Source organism: Panthera leo, chromosome C2 (assembly GCF_018350215.1).
Source record: "Panthera leo isolate Ple1 chromosome C2, P.leo_Ple1_pat1.1, whole genome shotgun sequence".
NCBI classification, from domain to species: domain Eukaryota; kingdom Metazoa; phylum Chordata; class Mammalia; order Carnivora; family Felidae; genus Panthera; species Panthera leo.
The window spans coordinates 26113611-26129385 of record NC_056687.1 but is presented as its reverse complement, the minus strand read 5'-3'; the positions used below and the strand labels follow the sequence as shown (position 1 = coordinate 26129385).

Here is a 15775-nt window from a genome sequence, read left to right as displayed (position 1 = left end):
TGAAACTATGAAATCACTTTCATTCTTTCAGAGGTATTTTATAAGTTGGAATGTGAATGGCTTTGATTTAATTTACTTCTAAGACATAAAAATTTGTTTAGATTTTAAGAAGAAACAGTAACTAATTGTAATCACGACCTCACCATTTTATAGTGTAGATGTATGTTTTGTGTGAGTTTTACAGGTTTCTCCAAAGGAAGGGTAGTTTGGCTGCACGGATCACATGCTCTCAAGGAATCTCAAGAAACATTCAGATACAGTGAATCAAATGTGTTCAGCCACATCTCTGTTAAATCCTTAGAGTGACTGTAGCTGACCCTCTCAGGCTCACTTGGATTCCCCAGGGAAGAGAGCTTTGAACTCTTGAATACCAGACGCGTCCCATGGGGGTTTTCCTTAATGGCCCAGACAAAAACTCTTGAGTATTTTGTGCCCTGGGTAGTTTGTACGGTAAGAATTGAGAAGAGTCTTTAACCTACTTGGTGGCACAATGTGAAATCTGATACTTTTAGAATCTACTGGTAACTCTGGGCTGGAAAAGTGATTGTACCTTTTTTTCCCCCTGCTAAATATACACGTATATTTTATTTCAAAAAACACATTATAGAAGTCTTAAATTTATATTTTACAATAAAAGATACCAATATATGCATTGTTTGTATAACTTCACGGACTGGAATTTGAATCAGTGCTATGTTGCGGTCACTATAGACCATCACACTGAACCACGATGCATAGTTATGATGTACCATATATTTTTTTGAGCTTAGTTATTTTGAGAGAGATTGAGAGTATGCGCTCGAGCTGGGGGTGGGGGTTGGCAGAGAAGAGGGAGAGAGAATCTCAAGTAGGCTCCGAGTGTTGTCAGCGAGGAGCCCCAACGCTGGGCTCGAATTCTCGTACTGTGAGACATAACTGAGCTGAAATCAAGAGTCAGACAGATGCTCAGCGACTGAGCCACCCAGGTACCTTAGTTTTTAAGACAATTTCACACCCATCTCATTTGGGTGTTCTCTTCTGACATCCTTGGGGTAGGAAGAACAGTTTGTATTACTCTAATTTACAGGAATTAAGTCCAGTAAATTGTCACATTGGTCTAAACAGTGCTGTCCAGTAGAGATATAATGCAAGACACATATGTAATTTAAAGTTTTCTGGTAGCCACATTTGAAAGTAAAAAGAAAAGGTGAAATTCATTTGAATATATATTTTGTTCCTTTTTCTGGCTTGCCTTAAGCATATCTATGGATGTTACAGGGGTGGTGGGATTTAGATGGAATTGGAGCTCTCGGGCTCCTGAGCCCTACCAGGTTGTACCTTGTAGAAATATTTGAGTCCAGAGTTGTGAGACAATACAGTTCTTCGGAAAATATATATTTTGTTTAACTCAGTATATACAAAATAGTTCCATGTGATCAAATTAAACATTAATAAGATTAAAATTTTTTTTCTCACTAATTCTCTAAAATCTGGTTAGTATTTGACCTACGCACGTCTCAGTTTGCACCAGCCATGTCTGAAGTGCTCAGTAGCCGAATGTGGCTAGCAGCTATCCTGGTGGTCAGCACACGTCTGGAATTTGAAGCTTTAGTTCCAGTCACCTTCTAACATAACTAGTCTCGGAACATCCTGCTAACTGAACAAGCATGGGTGTAGTGTTCTTATGAGATAATTATGTTATTATTTGTATCCATAGTATTCTTATTGGTAACATGCTAGCTAAAGTCTCTTACTTTCTTGAAATTATGAGAACAATTGTTACCCATGCACAAAACTATATTAGCTGCCCTTATTTGATTGCTATGTGCATTTACATCTTAGGTATGAGGCAGAAAAAACAAATACATGCACCAAAATCACATTTTTAACTTGCCTGTGAGGGCAATAAATGCATTTATGGAAAGGTGGAAAATAAGGACAGAATGGTCCCTGATGATGGTTGCTAGGGAAATTTGAATTCACTTTGGGATATTAGAAAGGACTAATGCCAAGATTGAGGCAATCAAGTTAGACATGCTTACAACGGAGATGATTTTCTTATTGTAATGAACCCTTTTTTTCTTACCTTCAGGATTTTCCATAAGGAGATAATATTATTTACTCATTTTGCTGTTATATCTATTTCTTTGCTTTCTTACTTACTGTGAGCTCATCTTTTTAACACATTTCACCTGAGGGGTGTGTGTGTGTGTGTGTGTGTGTGTGTGTGTGTGTGTGTTGCCAAGTACTCACTTTTCCTGTTTCATGTTAATTAAAGGAAGGGAAGAGAGCCTGAGGTTTTTATGAGCAAGGAGGCAAAGGCAGATTTTTAACAACAGAGCATATTCTGTGAAGGCGATGAAAGTATTCACCATGGCAATGGATCTACTTTACCCATAAGGCAAAATATGCCGTTTGCGTTTGTTTTGCCAGAGAATTCTAAAATTAGAAAACATGGGGAAGGTAACATAGTTCGACAAAAGGCTTAGACTTAATTCTGATTGCAATTGAGATTTGAATTTCTTGAGAGGAGTATTTGTGTGTGTGGAGAGGGTGGGGGGAGAGAGGGTGGGGAAGGGTTGGGTCACAATCCAAGACAGAAAATCTGTCTTGCGTGTTTACTTTCTTAATTTCCCCTGGATGTCCTTTATAATTTACATTTTTCCTGGTCCTGGTTTATAATATATATCGAATATTTCTTATTCAGAACTTCAATTCTTATGGAAGACATTTGGGGGTAAATAGATTATAATGTGTACATGTGGGTGAGGTTTTGTGCCAGATGCTTCAGAAGATGTGAAGAAGACCCCATTCTGATACTGTAGGAAAGCTTCAGTTCAGAGAAGCGAGTCAGGCACTTACTCCCCAGCTCTGATTCTCAGCAGAGGAGGATGGGGATCAGAATAGAAATGTTACGTGATATAAAAATGTATGGTTTTCTGGTTATTCTCTTTGGGCCGCACTGGCTTCTCCACACTACTTTCCCCTCCTTCGACCTTGTGTCCTAGCCCTTCAACCTTGAGACTCCTGCCCTCTCCTTATACCAAACTTCTGGTTGCTTCTTCACAATGACTGAGAAATGCCTTACCTCATACTCCTGTCCTGCCCCCATCACAGCATTATGTTCCATTTTTACAGTTCATTCTTCCACCATTCTTACATAGCAGTTCCTTGACCTCTCAAATACAGTGATTTTCTCTCTAGTTTACTTAGGTAACCCTCTCTTTATACTTTTTCCTCTGAAATCTTGAACTCTGTGGTCATTGGCACCTAGAGCTTTCCTAAAATTCTGTCATACCTTCTTGCTATCAGTGAGATCTTCAGGCCTTTAACCACCCTCTACCCCACTTCTGGTTACTTTAAAACAAGAATTTCTTTAATAATCCAGGGTCCCCTGGTCAGACCTCAGTTCTCATCTCTGATATGGATTGATCTTCCAGGCCAGTTTCTTTGGTCCTGCTCATGGACTGTGATGCTCAGCTGTGTACATTGGAGAGACTTTATTGTCCACTTTGGCTAGACTTTTTTTTTTTTAATATATAAAGTCCATTTATAAAGCAGTGGGATGTGATTTTTTTTTAACAAAAACAAAATAAAAATAACTTTTATCTCTAACTCATTCAGCTCTTTTAAAATTTCTTTAAAAGTAAACCTTTTAGAGTTGTCTGTCTCAGTTGGTAGAGCATGCAACTCTTAATCTTGGGGTCATGAGTTTGAGCCTCGTGTTGGGTAGAGTTTACCTAAATTTTAAAAATTAAAGAAGAAAAGTAAACCTTTTATCTCAAGTATGTCATTTATGCATAGAGAAGCACAAAGTTTAGAGCATCATTTACAGGTGTACAGGTGAGAGCATTATCACAAAACAGAAACATCCATGTAATTCTTACCCTGAGTAGGAAATAGAATATAACCCACATTTCTCATTTCGCAACAACTCTTCCCTGACCACACATCATACTCCACTACTTTCTTTCTACCCTTGAGAGCCAAGTTCCTCAAAACAGTGTCATTTCTGTCTACTGACATATCTCAAGTCCCCGGCCTTTTCCAGTCACTTCTTCACTCTCTTCTGATTTCTAACAGTGTAGGTTAGTATTAACACTTTATAGAAATGGAATTATACAATATATGTTTTGTGGGGTTTTTTTTTTTGGTGTAACTTTACAAACTTATGTTTGTAAGATCATTTTTTGTAGCTGTAGATTGTTTGCATTGCTACATGGTATTCTATTGTGTGGCCATATCACAATTGACTTACCCATTTTACTGTGGCTGGACATTTTTTTCCAGTTTTTTGCTATTGTGAAAAATGCTGCTGTGACTTTCTCATTCATATGTTTCAGTGCACATTTGCACACATTTCTCTACCTGGGAATGTTGTTTCTGGGGTCCCATAGATAATACCTGTGTTTAGCTTTAGTTGAAACTGCTGCACAGTTTTCCAGAATCGTGCAGGTTGACACTCCCACCAATAGAGTGTGCGAGTCTCCATTGTTCCATGTCCCCATCAAAGCCTTTTATCATTTTGGCTCTTCTGGGGGATGCATATTGCTACATCCCCTTTTTTTATTATTATTATTATTATTTTATGTTTATTTATTTTTGAGACAGAGAGAGACAGAGCATGAGCAGGGAAGGGGCAGAGAGAGAGGGAGGCACAGAATCCAAAACAGGCTCCAGGCTCTGAGCTGTCAGCACAGAGCCCGGCGCCGGGCTCGAACTTGTCAACTGCGAGATCATGACCTGGGCAGAAGTCAGATGCTCAACCAACTGAGCCACCCAGGCGCCCCAGTGCCACATCATTTTTAGAAAACATTTTAATTACGGAAATTTTCAAATACATAAAACTAGAGAAAAGGGTATGTATGGTAAGGTCAGTATGTAGATCTTTGCTCAGCTTCATTGACTATGAGCTTGTATCATTTGGACTCGTGGTACCATTCTGCAGTCTCTCACTTCTTTCCCCATTCCTTTCACAGGTATTTCAGAACTTGAACCTGCCTTCCAAAACCCTCTGCCCACATTTTTTTCTGCCTCTTTTATTCTAAGTAAATGCTGTTTGCCTCCTTTGTCACAGAGGAAATAGAGGCTATCAGGTACAAATTCCCTTAATTTCTTGTACCTTAGTGAATAAGCTTATCCATAATTGTACTGTCCTCTTAACTCCTTCCCTCCATTCTTATTTAAAGGTTGTCTTATTTCTTATTTTCTAGGCATCATTCTTTCTGGGGTCTTGATCCTTCAGTTTCTGAGGGTTCTGCTCTGTGTATTTTTAAACCTCTTTCATTCTATTTGCTCTTTCCTTTTGACTTATATAAACATGCTCTACATTTCCCATTTCACAACAACCCTTCATTGACCACACATCATACTCTGCCGCTTTCCTCCTACCCTTGAGAGCCAGTTCCTTAAAACAGTAGCCTTCTACTTCTGTGTCTAGTCACACATCTCAACCTTTGTAGTTAGCTGTATTCCATTGCAACTCCCCAAAGCCATCACTAAATCAGATTTGGCCTAGGTCACCAATGATGTTCTTTTTGTCAAACCTAGTGGATACATTTCAGTGTCACTTATTTACAAAACAGATTTTAAGTTCGTCCTGTATGGAAGGCACTGCTAAGTGTGAGTGATAAAAGATTAAAAAGTACCTTCCCTGGGGCGCCTGGGTGGCTCAGTCAGTTAAGCGTCTGACCTGGGCTCAGGTCATGATCTCGCAGTCCGTGAGTTCAGCCCCGCGAGTTCAAGCCCTGCATCGGGCTCCGTGCTGACAGCTCAGAGCCTGGAGCCTGTTTCAGATTCTGTGTCTCCCTCTCTCTGACCCTCCCCTGTTCGTGCTCTGTCTCTCTCTGTCTCAAAAATAAATAAACGTTAAAAAAAAAAAAAATTTAAAAAGTACCTTCCCAACACTACAGGAGTTTATGTCCTAGAAGTGACATAGTGGTATAGGATGACAGTGAATTGTCATATTAGATGTTGTTTATTGAAAGATGATACCATGTTGCGCTAGAACTGTTCTAAAAGCTTTACATACATTCTTTTATTTAATTCCTACAATGAAGTAGGCATTATTACTATTGATTGTCATTTTATTTTTAGAAAAATTTTTAATGTTTGTTTATTTTTTGGGAGAGAAAGAGACAGAGTATGATGAGCAGGGGAGGGGCAGAGAGAGAGGGAGACACAGAATCCAAAGCAGGCTCCAGGCTCTGAGCTGTCAGCACAGAGCCTGATGCGGGCCTCAAACTCATGAACCATGAGATCATGGCCTGAGCCCAAGTTGGATACTTAACTGGCTGAGTCACCCAGGCGCCCGTATTGATTCCCATTGTAAGGGAGAAGAAGCACACGGACTAGAAACTTACCAATCATTTAGTGAGCTCAATATTAATTTGAACCCAAATCTTACTTTGGAGCCAATGCTATTAATGGACAGAACTGTTTCCATAATTCAGTGTGCAAATGTTTCAGAAATGGCTGCACATTTAAGTGAGCTCAGAACTACTTCTTACTTCCTTTGAGTTGCAGAAGAAGGGGAGGAGATGGATGTCAGGGGAAGACGACTTGTTGGTTGATTGATTATCTAAAATTAGGACATATTTAGATCTGAAGTAGACATTTTGGTTCAGTATCCTTAATTTATGTTTAAGCCCTAAAGAAGCAACAACATGTTCAAAATGATAATGGGTTTCTTGTTATTGTTACTGTTTTGTGACAAATGACAACAGATTCCTAGTCTGGTATTTATTTCCTTGTTAAAAAAAGGTTCACCCAGGGGTGCCTGGCTAGCTCAGTTGGTAGAGCATGAAACTCTTGATTTCAGGGTTTTGAGTTCAAGCCCCACGTTGGATGTAGAGATAAGTTTAAAATCTTTTGTCTTAAACAATTTTTAAAGTCTATTTATTTTGAGAGAGAGAGAGGAGCCAGGCACACATGTGTGCGTGAGAGCAGTTGAAGGGGCAGAGAGAGGGAAAGAGAATCCCAAGCAGGTTCTGTGCTGTCAGTGCTGAGCCAGACATGGGGCTCTATCCCACGAACTGTGACATTATAACCTGAACTGAAATCAAGAGCCAGCCGCTTAACAAACTGAGTCACTTAGAAGTTTTGTATAGCAGAGGAAAGTGTGAACTTCAAACTCTCCTCCACCATAGTGATTGGAGTGGGGTCTAAAACCTACTCTTGTATCTCATACTGATTTTTAAAACAAGAGGTCTGTGTTCAAGGGTGTTTACTGGTGGACTTCAGCTCAACAGGATAAGTGTGGGAACATCTTGCTCCCCGTAGTAGCCCAGATACCTCTCAGTGTCTTGATTTCTTCACTGTAAAATGGGGATAATAGTAGTACCTCCTTCAAAGAGAATTTAAAGAGTTAATATGTATACACCTTTTTTTTTTTTTTTTTTTTTTTAAATTTATTTTTGGGACAGAGAGAGACAGAGCATGAATGGGGGAGGGGCAGAGAGAGAGGGAGACACAGAATCGGAAACAGGCTCCAGGCTCCGAGCCATCAGCCCAGAGCCTGACGCGGGGCTCGAACTCACTGACCGCGAGATCGTGACCTGGCTGAAGTCGGACGCTTAACCGACTGCGCCACCCAGGCGCCCCGACACCTTTTTAAAAAAATATGTATACACTTTTGAAAAGTGCCTGACACATAATCTCAGTCACTGTTAGTTATTGTTTATTGTTAAGATAAGGAGTTCCCCATTTCCATCTCTGTTTATTTCCTGGGTACTTTTTATTTCTCCTTGGGAGTGGGGAGCTGAAAATTTATATTTAAAAAACTGCATAGAAAAGCATGTAAGTATACTCAGTGTCATTTTTCATTCTTAATTAACTTATCTGACCGTCAGTATTATTTTCTTAGCTCTAAGTACATATTAACATACTGTACTGGGTAGCCCATATAGGAATTAAACAATTAAAACCGGTAGACCGCCAAGAGCATAATTTCTACCTTCCTGTAAGTGTTTTCTTCTCTCCTCCGGCAATATTGAAAGGCCTAGTTGGAGCAGTTAACTGATATTAACATATTTTAAATGTCTTTTTTTTTTCCCCCTAGATAGACTCAACTATGTAGGTGACTTTTAAAAATTGCTAATTCTGAGGTGCCTGGGTGGTTCAGTAAGTTAGGCATCTGACTCTTGATTTCAGCTCAGGTCATGATCTCACGGTTCAGTTTGTGAGTTCAAGCCCCGTGTTGGGTTCTGCACTGACAACAGCACAGAGCCTGCTTGAGATTGTCTCCCTCTCTCTGCCCCTCTGCTGCTCATGCGTGCGCTCTCTGTCTCTCTCTCTCTCTCTCTCTCGTCCTCTCAAAACAAGTAAATAAACTTAAAAAAAAAAATTGCTAATCCCCAATCAACTTCCTCGTGAGAAGGAAAGTTGCCATAGGTTGGAGGTAGGATCAAGGAAATGACTTAAGAGTACAGCAGTTGCATTAAAAAAAAAACATTTTATTTATTTATTTAAAAAATTTTTTCAGTAAACTAGTACCCCCACTATGAGGCTCAAACTCATGAGCCTGAGATCAAGAGTCACATGCTCTGCTGATTGAGCCAGCCAGGTGTTCTAGGAGTTCCATTTTTTGCACAGTTTGGAATATCCCAGTGAGTTGGTTGCTAACACAGGCATCTGTAGTATTTGTCATCAGACACACACAACAGAATTATACTTGTCCTGATCAACATGTTCCTTAAACATACCAGTTCCTGATTTACCCAGTTTATTTCTTAACGTTAAAATAGTAACCCTTGGGGCACCTGGGTGACTCAGTCGGTTAAGCGTCTCTTGATTTTGGCTCAGATCATGATCTCACAGTTTGTGGGTTTGGACCCCATATCCAAATCCACGCTTGTCAGAATCTATTTCTTGGGATTCTTTTTCTCTCCTTCACTTTCTGCATGCACCCTCCCTCCCCCCTGCTTGCGTGTACACACATATGAATGCATGTGCTCTCTCTCAAAAATAAATAAATACATTTAAAAAAAATAGTAACCGTTATGACATTTTTTGACATTTCTCATAAAAGTCAATATCAGGTGAATTACTTACGACAATTGATGTTAAGGTCATCATAATGTACCTCTTCCCATGAACTCAAAGAAATCTGCAAGACTTTTGGAATGTAAATTTAAATTCTTTTTCCCCCCCTAGTTTTCCCCCTTTTTTGTTACGATTTTTGGAATGACTCTAGATTTTTGAAAGGCCATGCACCAATATTTAGTGTTTTTTCTTTTTGCTTCATGTTGTTCTAAAGATGGTTGAAAAATAAGACTCTTCTTTAGCTGCAGTTGTGATTTTAGAATATTTACAAATAAAAGTTTTTCTCAATGTCTAATTTCTCTCATGTTAACATATACTATATGTAAAGTTGCATATGTATTAATTTCTTATCAGGTGTACTAACATTTCTTGTAATGTTAGTATTAAAGAAAGCATCAGGGGGCACCTGGGTGGCTCAGTCGGTAAAGTATCTGACTTCGGCTCAGGTCATGATCTCATGGTTCATGAGTTCAAGCCCCACATCAGGCTCTGTGCTGACGGCTCAGAGCCTGGAGCTTGCTTCAGATTCTGTGTCTTCCTCTCTCTCTGCCCCTCCCCTGCTCATGCTCTGTCTCTCTCTGTCTCTCAAAAATAAATAAACATTGAAAAAAAAATTAAAAAAAAAAATCAGCCTTTGCTCCCATCAGAACATGACCTGGTTTGTTCAGCTTTTTCGCAGCTGTATCTTCTGTGTAGGGGTCATTCTGTTCCTTTGCTTTCCTGGATACGTGGTTTCCCATGGCCCCCCTTCCCATGCTTTTCCCATAAGGACTGATGGTCTTGTCTCCCATTAGTCACCTTTCCTCTTTCAAGCAGCTCCTTCACCTTCCCTCTGATCTGACCTTCGCTCTCTGCTTGAAGTTCAGCAGTTTTGCCCAATGCCAAATCTGGGGGGTTATTTTTTATTATTAATTTTTTAATTTTTTTATAGTTTATGTATTTTGAGAGAGAACGAGAGAGAGAACGTGCAAACAAGATCTGAGGACTGAGATCTCGACCTGAGCTGAAATCAAGAGTCAGATCTTAACCCACTGAGTGACCCAGGTGCCCCAAGTCTGGGGGTTTATTAAATTAGTCTTGGGACATACCCTCCAGAGATGAAGCCCCAAGACACTGTCAGCTGAGTGAAAATATGTGTTTAAGGATGGGGCCGTATAAACAGTGTCAACAATAGAGGAACACATTGTGTAATGTAGAGGAGGGGGCAGTTCCCACTGTGAGGAACAGAGAGGAGGGAACAAGTAAGAGGTACTTTGATAAGTGGCTAGAGATGCTCTGAGTGGGAGAAGGTGGAGCAGGGAGAAAGTGGGCAGCATGTACAAACACAGTGCTCCACAAATATGGACTTGCTTATCTTTCTGTCCTCAGTGCTTCCACTGATTTCTTTGATTTCCTATGTATGATTAGCCCCAGACACTTTGACAGTTATAGTTCCCTCTTTAATAGAGGAAGGTCTTAACTGATTTCCACCTTTTAGTCATATTACAACTTAAGTTTTCTCCACTATTTTGAAATAGACCATCTTTTATTTCTGGTAGATCCATTCTGTTTTCCTTCTCGTGTGAAGGTGCTTGTGTTTGTGGGTCGTGTTGTATTTTTTCTTTTCTTCTTTCTTGCTTTGGTCTTTAAAATCAAATGTAGGGTGCCTGGGTGGCTCAGTCGGTTAAGCAAACCGACTCTTGGTTTCCACTCAGGTTGTAATTTCGTGGTTTGTGAATTCGAGCCCTGTGTTGGGCTCTGCAGCTGGCACTGTGGAGCCTGCTCGGGATTCTCCCCATGCTCCCCCTTCTGCCCCTCCCCTGCTCATGCTATCTCTGTCTCTCTCAAAATAAATAAATAAACTTAAAAAAAAAATAAACTGTGAAATGTTCACTGGGGGTACAGGGTAGGAAGCACACAGTAAAGCAACTTCAGTAAAGCAGGAAAAGTGCTTATGATGGAGGACTTATCAGTTGCCCAAGATGTACATAGAGGACATCTAGTTCAATCCATGTTTGGGCACAAGGAATGCTTCCTAGGAGAAGTGCCTGGACTCAGACATGATCTTTAAAATCCCGGTCCATATGCCATCACTGGTCAGACTTCACGTTTAATATCTTGTTGATATACATAAAGACATGAAAAATATGTTTGAAGCTGTTATCTTTGTTTCCCAAGTGATAGAAAAACAGAAAGCCTTCCTTCATTCAGCAAATTTGTTAAAAGCTAGCTTGTGGTTTTCTGACCTAATACAGTTAAATTTGTGTCTTTTCTTTAATAGCTTTTGTGTTCTCCATTTTTAAGACTTTATCCACTCAACATTATTGAAAATCCCTATGTTTACTTCTTTCTCTCTTTTTTAAAAAATCAACCATAAGGTTTCAGTGAGTGCTTTTCATTTGCCTATGATTTTTAGATTGTGATAAGGAAAAGATCGCTGAAGACCATCCAGGTTAATGTGTAGCTTAAATTTGAAGAAGTCAGTTAAAGAAATGAAAGCAGAAGGGAAGCAAAAATGAGATAAAAACAGAGGGAGACAAACCATAAAAGACTCTTAAATACAGAGAACAGACTGAGAGTTCCTGGAGGGGTGTTGGGTGGGGGGGATGAGCTAAATGGGCAAGGGGCATAAAGGAGGGCACTTGTTGGGATGAGCACTGGGTGCTATGTAAGTGTTCTATTCCTGTAATCATTATTACACTGTATGTTAACTAACTTAGATTTAAATTTAAAAAAGAAAGAAAGAAATCAAAGTAGGTCATCAGTTCAAAATGTTGCCTTCCAGCTAGAGGAATGGAGTCTTCCATTATCTCCAGTTTTACTCCATTCTTAGGGCAGCAACAATTCTAATGTTTGGTAGGAGATGACCACATCAAGGCTAGAAAAATACTTGGGTGAGCTGGTGTCATTTTGATGCTGCAGTAGAAGGCAGACTGGGCAGAAGAGAAGCTCTGAAGATTCAAATGATTTGAAGTCTGGGGGTTAAAAAAAAAAAGCAAGCAGAAAACCAGGAGATGTTATTTTAGTCACTGCCAAAAATGGGTTGTGATTCAGTTTGTTTACTTATATAATCCAGTGCTGAGCACTTATTCACTGGATTCAGCGAATACTTGTGGTTGATAATGTTCTTCTATGCATTTAATCACACTGAATATAAGTTTGAATAACATCATAAGATTTGTTATTTGATTTAGTTTTCAGACCATGTTTGAACCTGCAAGTAGTTTGTAAGTTAAATTATCGCTCAATTTGCTGCATAAATAGAATTGGGCAGCACATATTAGGAAAGAATCCCCAGAGACACGGCATGAGACCAAGTGTCTGCCTTTTGTCTTGTATTAATTTGTGACTGTTGCATACTTCATCACTTGAAAAACTATGCCTCTGTGCAAAGAGGACCCTTCAATGTTGCTAGGAAACCCAGTAACTGTTTTGTACAATCTTGAGATTTTAATTCATTTCTAATGCAACACATTGAAGAGCAGTTGAATGCTTTAAGCATTTTTTTGGAAAAAGAAATACTGAAAGCCATTTAAAGAGCTGTTTAAAAAAGTTTTTTAGCAGCATACACATTAAGAGAATGTCAATGTAAAGCAGAAATGGGCAATCACCCTTCTTAAAATCTCAGTTTTGAAACAATAACTGCTGTTAAGAGTTTGGTATATATCTTTCCAGATCATTTTAATACATATGTAACTGTTTCCTGAGGTAGTCTTTTAAGATAAAAATAATTTTTATGTGTCAGACAAGAGATAATGAAAGATACTGTCATGAAAAACTAAGTTGCATTTTATTCTAATGACTGTGCAATAGAAGTACAGAGAGTATGGTTAGGAGGACTTAAACATCATACACATTTAGATGTTTGAGGTCATTGAACTTTGTTACTTTTTTTTTTAAGTTTACTTTTGAGAGAGAGCTTGAGTGAGTGTGGGAGGGACAGAGAGGGAGGGAGAGAGTAACTCTTTTTTTTTTATTTTTATAAAATAAAAACTCTAAAAGCACTGAATAACCTGAAAGTTTAATAACTAATAGCAAAACTTCACTCTCTTATATATTGTCCCTTCCATATTTTTAGGCTATGTCTTTATTCATTTTGGAATGGAATTTTCATTCTGGAGTACACTTAGCTTATTCTTATCTTAATACATAAAGTATTAATATCCAGACAAATTAAGTGCAGGTAACAAATTATAGTAGCTATGGAAAGAAGATCTTCAAGTAACGGGAACAACTTATGGGGGATTTAGTACTCTTTTTCAACCTTTATAAAATTGATCAAATTTATAATCCGTTCTTTTTCTACTAGCGTGCAAGGAACTACAACAGAAGATGGGGGTATCCACAATTTCTTTTAACTGTTTTGGAGCCTAATGATTTAAATTAGGACATGAGTTTTTAGAATTCACTTAATACAACGTATTATGGGAAGAAGATAAGCTCATCAACATCTAGAGCATATGACAAAAACAGTGGAGGCTATCTAAATCAACTTTGCAAGAAAGCTTATAAAGGAAAAAAACCCTTGCATAGTATGTGCTAAAGTGCCAAATGGATAATCCAGAGAGCAGAAAGTAAAGTACTGTGAATATGTGTATAAAGACAGAAAGAAAAATCAGTGTAGGTTGAAGGTAGGAGAATGAATGTCTTAGTGAATGAGGTAGGAATGGAACTGAGTTTATTAGAAAAGGTAGACTGTGTATATTCAGAGGACTGAATATTAATTCAAGAGAAGCACTTGAGATTATACATGCAAAAATCAAATAATTTTAAATAGAATGTGGGCACGAAATGGAGATTGAAATAATAATGGGTCTTTTTTAGGATATTGAATAAAATAGTCCATTTGGGTTGAATCAGTGAGTTGGATGGTATATCATCAGTCTTTGCTGTGTAACAAACCAACCCAAACTCTAAAGGCTTAAAACAAAAACTGTGTGCGAGTTCACGATCCTGGGGGTTGTCATTTTAGGCTGTGCTGAGATAGGGAGTTCTAGGCTCACTCATAGGGCTGCAGACAACTGGTCTAGGTTGGGGCTGGGTTTTCTGGGTGTCTGCATGTTGAGTGGTTGCAGCTGTTGGTTGAAACCTCAGTTCTCTCCTGTGTGGTTTGGTCACTTAGTGGCAGGGGTCTGAGGGCAAGAGTGGGAGCAACAGGATCTTTTGAGACTTTGCCTTGGAACTCACACAGCAGCACTCTTTTGGTCAGAGTTAGGCCAGCCTCTGATTTAAGGGAGGGTAGAGTACATGTCCAGTTTTAATATGCTTTTTGAGGAGTGCACTTAAATGTGATTAAAAGCTTAGGATGATGCTCGAATATAAATGGCTTGTGTGTTATCTTGCTTTTCTTTCATTCTCAATCTATTAGCTTTAACTTTATTAGCATTTTATTATAAGTGACAGTAGATATGCATTAACCTTCTTTGAGGGATAATGGAAAGCATTTTGGGATGGCTAATAATTTAATTCTATATTTTGGCTTGGTCTGTTGGAATTTATTATTTGAAAAACAACATCAAAATCATCATTATGGAGAATTAGGACTCACATTTACTTACTTTTTTTTTTTTTTTTTTTTAAAGTAGGCTCCATCCCAGCATGGAGCCCAGTGCTGGGCTTGAACTCATGACCCTGAGATCAAGACCTGAGCTGAGATCAAGAGTTGGATGCTTAACTGACTGAACTACCCAGCCACCCCTATTCTTAATTTTGCTCTAAAATATTCATATGTTGGTCACAGCAGGGGAAAGAAAGGAGAGAGAGGCAGGTCTCATGTACCATAATCTTAGTGCTTAGGACCTCTTCCACATCATCACTGAGCCCTGAAAGTCAGTGTTGGGTTATGGAGAGGACCAAACGTTATGACCATTTGAAACTCTGGTTCTGTATAGGTTGATACTTGAAGTTTATATGAAAGAAAATGTTGGGTTATCAAAAGGAAAACAGATGTGACAAACTAGTGCTGTGCAAACTTTTATAGTGTAAGTAGTTTAAAAAAATAAGTTCTGTGTGATAGTTTATTTACATATTAAATTTGCATTTCATATCATATTGTTGCCTTTTTCAGACTTTGATCTTCTAAGACCTACCTAGTGAACAGACCTATTTTTATATGTGAGTTGATATGAACAAAATTGCTTTCCTCTTGACAAACAAAATGTGAATTTATTAAACTCAGTGTTTTTTTCTCTGATATTTATCAAGAAACTACCATTTTGCTTGTAGTTTACTTTTAACCTTTTTTTTTTTTTTTTTTTTTTTTTTTTTGGCATGTAAGTGGTACGAGTTTTGCAGCAAAGAAGAGACTTTTTGTTCAGTTCTTACAAAGATACGGTGGGTTTAGGGGGTGCCTGGGTGGCTCAGTCGGTTAAGTGTCTGTCTTCAGCTCAGGTCATGATCTCAAGTTTCCTGAGTTCGAGCTCTGCATCAGGCTCCCACAGAACCTGCTTCAGATCCTCTGTCCCCATCTCTCTCTGCCTCTCCCCTGCTTCTGCACCTCTCTCTCTCAAAAATAAATAAACATTAAAAAAAAAAAAGATTCAGTGGGTTTAAGCCATTTCTTTTTAACAAACTCAGAAGAGTTTTGGAATTTTTGTTTGGGGTTTAGGACATCTTATTTTGGTTTTTACATACTTTTCAAATATTGCCATTAATGGTTATTAATTCTCTGTGACCTAAGTGGAAGTTTCATAGAATACAAATTCCAGAATAAGTTATAGAATTTTAAGATGTCTTTTTAACAATAATAAGTAAGACAGACATTTTTCAGAAGAGA

At 38.6% G+C, this 15775-nt stretch overlaps 1 protein-coding gene across 3 annotated transcripts in view; it reads left to right on the top strand.

The window, feature by feature from the left end:
- The window catches only part of CXADR (CXADR Ig-like cell adhesion molecule), a 56508-nt gene that overhangs the window by 7383 nt on the left and 33350 nt on the right, over positions 1-15775 (top strand). The gene's annotated exons all lie outside the window — the stretch shown is intronic.